Genomic DNA, 7,230 nt, shown 5'->3' with positions numbered 1-7,230 from the left:
TGTGTTTAGTGTTACGTGAGGTTAAAAAGGTTGGCCAAAAATTAGAAGTAGTATTTTTCATGAAATTATAAGTTTAGCAAGGCTAGCTCCTGATTTTTGGTGAACATTTATAAAAATTTGGAGAACATTACATTTAATCTCATAAAAAATATTATAAACCATAATTAAATCTACCAGATAAGGATGTATATTCAGTATACTACATACTAATTAAATAATCAATGATAATGAAATGATTGCCCACAATAATAACTTGAGGAATAACCTAATAAGTTGCTAACATCAAAAATAAAACTGAATGTATCATGTAACACTTGTAAAGGCTACATGTTGGACAAAAATCTTTATATTATCAAGTACAATATTTATTTCTATTTTATTTATTTATTTACTCGACCAGTCCGTTTCAAATAGTCCGGAATATTGGCGAAACCGATTCCTTATAGACCGAATAAACAAATCTGGAGTACACATCGTGATAATTGTCATCATTGAAAGTATAATAAATAAACAGTTAAGACCCTTTACAGCAGCTGTCGCCAACCTGTGCTTTGCGAGATTTTGGTAGTTCTAAGATTAATATGAATAAATTCCATTTTTTTTTTACAATTTTTGCTAGTACTTTTTTTTATTATTTTTATTCAAAATTGATTTATTTTATGACATTAGTAGAACAATTGTATAGTCGGATTAATTTTATTAAGCTTATTCAATTTCAGTAGAAAACTCTTTCACATAAATCTCTGTTTCTTTTATAAACTTTCTCAAATCTTAAAACCATATATTTAAACTAAATCTATTTAAAAACTAATTTATATTTGAATGAAAAAATTATTAAATTAAATGTTAATTTTTATTAAAAAGAATACATAAATAATAGCAACATTAATTGTTTTATTAAAATAGAATTTAACATGCTTTTTTTTGCAGTTTTCAAAATTAATATGTTCATTAATTTATATTTATTGTTTAATAAAACATTTTCATTCACAATAATAATAAAACAAAACAAAAAAAGATTAATAGTTTATAATATCATTAATTTAATACATGTTTTTGAAAATATTTTGATGATTTTGAGTTAACTAATGGTACTTTACGCTATTTTGGTGGTACAGTTTTCACACAAAATAAATCTGCAGGAAACTATATTTTGACGTTATAATTAATAAACTGCTCCATTAATTTAGTTGGTCGAATCGAATAAAACGAAGAAATTTATTTTATTGGGTAATTATGTGAATTTTTGCATGCGAAGACTATTTAATGTAACATTATACTTATGGATATTCTTTCAACCAAACACCTATTCCTCCACTACTAAATTGTTATGCAATTGTTAATCAAAATCAGATGTAATGAAAGATATTCAGTTGTATTCACATCAATAAACAAGAACACATCTAATGAAACATACAGAAGCAGCTTTCCACACGTATTATATTGAAACTCAAGAAATAAGCAGTTTTACATACGTGTGTGTGTGTACAAACGCGACAATAGTTTTCAGATTTAATATTTATCTTATTTAAATAAACAATGAAAAACAAATGCAGTAGATTACTGCAAAAGTAATATATTATGTTACGTGAAAATTAAATTAATTAAATAATTATACCGGAAAAATAAAACAGGAAGAAAGTTCCTACTTAACATTAAGATATTATTTAACATAAATGTCATAACTATTATGTTTATTTCGAATGAAAATTGAGTGGCTTACTTGAATTTAAGAAAGAAATAAACAATCCATAATTAATTAGGTTTTATAGGAAATTATTATCAAACTTAAGAAATTTGTACCACATTGCAATATGTGTTTTACAATCTATTAAGTATGAACAATAAGTAAATATGATCGTGGATGATTATAATTTTGAACATTGATAAAAATGTATCGATTCAAGAAAGAGATCAACTCATGGATATTTCATATAACATGAATGTGTTTTATATGTAATTTTATTTGAAAGAGAAGAGATGACTATAAGTAAAAATAAATTAGACATGCCTGAAATTTAAATTAAAACATGTTCATACAATAAAAGTAATAATAAAACAAAAATATTAACTGCTCCAAATGAACATTGACTATAGGTGAAATGTTTTATTGATTATAAACACTTCACATAGGAATGTATATTCTGAAAATACCTTTTATTATAGTATATTTTTTTCATTCCTATTTATAAAGTATTGGAAACAATTTGAGAATCATTGATATTTTTATTTTGTTAAAGTTATTGCAGAATATAGGCCAAAAAACAATAAATTATTAATAAATAATAATAATGTTTATTGCATCAGTCGTACAAAAAAATATATACAGAAATAAAAAGAACAAAATTGACTATTAACCATAAATAAATAATTATTATTTATTGTAAAATATTGTAAAATAAATAATAATATTGTAGTGAAAAAAAAATAGTGTTGGATGCAATGAATTATCAAATAATTGATAATGTGACTCATCGAGACAAAGGATGGGCTTCACTGATCTACGAACATTACGATCCATATAAATTTAGAAACAATTGAAATAATTATTTCTTATAATCCTCAATAAGGTCATCATTGTATCTCGAAACAGAATGAACACTCCTAATTGATTAAAAAAACAACATTATGAAGTTCACTTAAACGATGTAATCAAATATTTAAAAACGATATAAAAGAAATCGTTTAAATATTTCAGAACGTGATGATTTAAGATTATTGATAACTAATTATACAACTGAAATAAAAATGTATTATTAAAAACATCAACAAAAATCATTATGTTGCTTGATTATTTGCGATATTTGTGCATTACAATATACAAAAGGAATTGGGTAAAGAAATAGTTGGTAACCCTTGAACGAGAGCAGTGTGCAACCACGCAATACATTTGGCAAAGATAATTTATTTTGCGGCATATAAAATTTCAACAACATTAAATATTTTTACCTATATTTTTAAATTTTCTCTGAAAGATAGTGTCCCGGAATGGAATATCTCTGGACACTGTGGAATAATTTGTAGCTTTGTTTCCTAGAGGGTTTTATGGTAAAGTCTAGATCAAAGTCAGTGTAATTAATTGTATTTATTTAACTCTTAGACGATGGAGATTCTTAATCTAGCTTCCAGTTGCTAATAAGCATAGGTTACTGCTCAAGGGTTGTATTAGAACTAACATGAGTCTCGGACTAGGACTATTACCCTAAGGGTAGGGCTACGTTGCCATGTGGGATGTAAGTCATAGGCGCCGGCGGGGATTTTTATATCTCCGTTAATTGTGGTTGGCATAGTTTTTATAGTTAACTGTCCGACTTTAACATAATATGAGAAAACCGAGTGTTTTTCCAAAAAGTTTTTATTGCCCTATGTAGATGTTGCAAGTGCTGATGGGGATTTTTAACTGTGTATGTGAACTTTCTATAAGAAAGTACTTATTACACCTAGTACACATAGTACTTATTAACACAACAATAGGATAAAGAGAAAATTACAGTTATGCGAGGTGGCTCAATCAATTCCAAAAGATAATGATTTTTCAGTGGAAGATTTTGAAAGTTATTGAAAATAATGTTTGTGAGTTTTAAAAGCCACCAAAATGATACTGGAATCATTTTTAATTTTATTTAATGACAATGATTTTGCTTTAGGAAGAAATACAATTTTGTGATTTATCTTTGTATTCTTTATTTGATTTTTTTTTGTTTATGAATGAATTTGTATAGTTTACTAGTATGTTTACCTATGAAAAGTAATGTTTAACGAAGTAATTTTATGGAAGCCATCCTATTCGTTATTCGGGGAATGACTGTACAGATATCCCCCGACTTACGAACAAAATTCTAAATGCTCTAACTTGTTACAAGGAGATATACAGTGAAAAAAAACTATCTGTTTTATTGCATTTGTTTCTTTTGTCGTTTTTTATTAAATAATTGTGATGTCTACATTGATAAGTAAGTATTTTGTTTATTTTAATCTTTTTTTTCAAATTTATGCCGTCAGTAGTACGAAATTTAACATATATATATGGCATAGATATTTGATATAAAAATAGTAAATTTGTTTTTAAAATATCGAAAGAATGACACTATATTTTCAATTAGTAGTGATTACTGGAACAGTGAAAAATCGCAATTGCCTATGAAGACAATGTTAACCGGTTTTACCTTTAATGCATTGTTATTATAACCGTTATTGTTTATATTATGTTAGCCCTTATTATTTTATACATGTTTATGTTGTGGCGCTTACTTCAGCCCGGATATGACGTCACGTACCAACCCGGTACGCCCTACTCCAGCACGTAGCGGATATACCTGGAAGGGCAGATAAGGATGATACCCGCTTAGGGTATATAAGCGGCCGGATATCTATGGCATATTTTGGAATATGCATTAGAGAATAATTATAATATTTTTCGGTTTAAGAAATCTTCGATTTCCAACATTATAATCGTCGATCAAACATGAATCATAATGAACGCGAAACTGAAGAGCTAAATTAATCTTCTGAAACTGTGGTTAAAACAACACAACCCAACCCAACTTACAATGATCGAAAGATTACGTTTGGTCATTAAGCAAAAAAACCAGTATTAAAGTTGTTTTAATTTTATTAAAAATAATATATGAAAGTATTCATCATTAGCTTACAATCACCTTCTAATATTAAAATATATGAGTATCCAGAAAAAAAAGATTCTGCAGGTACAAAAAGTATGAAAATTAGACAAATTTTGGTATTTATTTTGTATTTGTTCTTGTTAATTATAATTATAATCTTTGAATTAATTAAGCTTTGTTATTAAGAAGTAATGAATCTCTTTTTTTTTGTTAAAATATTGAAAATTTTGAAATTGAGGATGACGATAAAGCAATTTCAATAAAAAACAATAGGAGACGAACGTAGCAGATGTTAGAGATGAACCAAGAAGAGCAGACCTCAACATCAGGGTTTAAATATTACATGTATTGTTTTATACTTAATAAACAAATAAAAAGGAAGACAATCTGCTTTGATACTGGAAGAATATTGAAATATATAATTTAACGATATAAAAATATTTTATCAGGATCAATGTTTATTTTTATATAATTTTGAAACTATTTAGCTAATTTGAAATATAGGATAATCGAGTGATTATCCAGATTTTTGTTTATCTGTTATAGTCTTTAGTAATAGTTATAAATAATTATAATTATTGATATATATCCTTGAAAACATAATGATAATTAAAATAATTCATATTTAGTGTAAATCTTACAATACTTCAGAAATCTTTACAATGCGTACAACTGAATTAAGCTTTCTTTTAAATACATTTCTGCTACATAATTGCGTTATGTATTCATTTCTTAATTTAGCATATGTCCAATCAATGTATGACATTGTTCAAAATCTATATTAAATTATGTTACTTTAGCGTTCAATTTACTTTTTAAAATGCACACAAAATGATATTTTCCTATACAACTATAGAATCGGTACAAAGAAAAACTATCTGAACATGTTAAAAGCTTTGTTTTTGCAATGATAATTATAATATAATACTTATTGTTTCTATTTTATGTATTTATTCGGTAGTTGTTATAAATGCAGCTATAGTTTTAGTTATTTTGATCTTAGGATCACTGTAGTAGAGCCCTCTATTGACGTATCAGTGTTTCAGAATTAGGCTTCGACGCTACAACACTAGTTGTTAGATATACTTCCAACCATACACTGTAAACTCCACAACTATGTTTAAATAATGTATTTATTAAAACACAGAATATAATCCATCCTTCCAGCTATAATTAAACACATCCTTAAAATAAAAGAAAAGAAGCAGTCTTCTGCACGTGTGAAGAAACTCATCAGAATTGTCATGAATTTATTTGTACACTGCAACATACATAATAGGTGGTAAATAATAATATTAAGACAATCTACAATTATCTGCTGATGATAACATAGAAACTTACATTACATTCCTTGTAATTTGTTTAAAAAAAAATATTTATATGAGTTTATGAACATTCCGTGGAGGTAAGTAATTTAAGATTATTTCAAATTTACTAAAATAATCCATAGATAATTATCTTCGTAGCGTTATACAAAACCGTTGAAAAATTATCAAAGAACCGACTTCCGAAGGAGTCGCCAGCTGTGCGGCGACTGAGCGCTGGTTGGCCGCAACCATGTGATTCCTAGTTGGCGCATTAAGGTGGTGTGCGCACCATCTTTATATGCACATAACTTCTGAATCTTTACTCCTTCAATGAACAAACTATTAAGATATGTTCATTAAGTTATACTTAAGGTTCTTGCTTTAAATTATAGCTCTGGGAAGCGTATTTGCGCATTAATTTTTCTTGTCGTGCTCCATTCATGAAAATAGTGGAGGCGCCGGGTCGAAAAAAAGAAAGGTCTATAACTTCTGAACAAAGAAAGCTTTATCTGAATAACTTTCGGCAACAGATGCCGTAGCATAAGGCCTTTTTATATAGTATTAAAAGTCGTGGATTTCGGTTTACAAAAATACGATGGTCGTTAGACTTTTATCGAAAATTGCATTTTTTAAAATGCATATTTGATAAATGTACCATTCGGAACATGATGACATAATTGGTCATATCGTGGGACATTGGGTTTTTGAGATTCGTCCTCAAACTTTTTGTCTTTGACACTTTTGTAGGAACGAAAATTGAACAACGTAATCTACAGAACTTTCTGCATACAATTCATCAATCAGTTATGCTCTATGTGCAAAAAAAATGCACCCTAAAAAGTCGTTTCTAAGAAAATTTTGAAGTCAAGGTGGTTCATTATGAAACGGTGATCAACATATTAAAAGTTACGTTTTGGACTTAGAAAAGTTTTGGAAGCGGCGGAAAAAACACGTACATCCCCCGCCCCATTAAAAACTACACTGATAAATAGCTCAAGACGCGCGGGGTAACAGATCGGACGCGCGGTGGGGGAACGCCGCGCATGCGGCGTTAGGGTGCCCGCGTACGAGGTGGGGGATACCTATTAAACTAGAAAAACGTAATTTAATGTAAATTGCATTAGCTTGGATCCTGAAAGCTGCTGTCTGCTAGATCGATCGATCCCACAGACATGAAATCGGTTCTTTTCAGAACCACAACTTTGTTTCTAACATCACGTACAATGCAATAATGCAGTTTTCAACTTGTCGTCCTAATCACCTAGTAGTCCCTCCACCTAGCACCCAATTCGCCAAATTTA

Source organism: Nicrophorus vespilloides, unplaced genomic scaffold, assembly GCF_001412225.1.
Source record: "Nicrophorus vespilloides isolate i.1.1-1 unplaced genomic scaffold, Nicve_v1.0, whole genome shotgun sequence".
NCBI lineage: Eukaryota > Metazoa > Arthropoda > Insecta > Coleoptera > Silphidae > Nicrophorus > Nicrophorus vespilloides.
Note: the sequence above shows the minus strand (reverse complement) of the source record.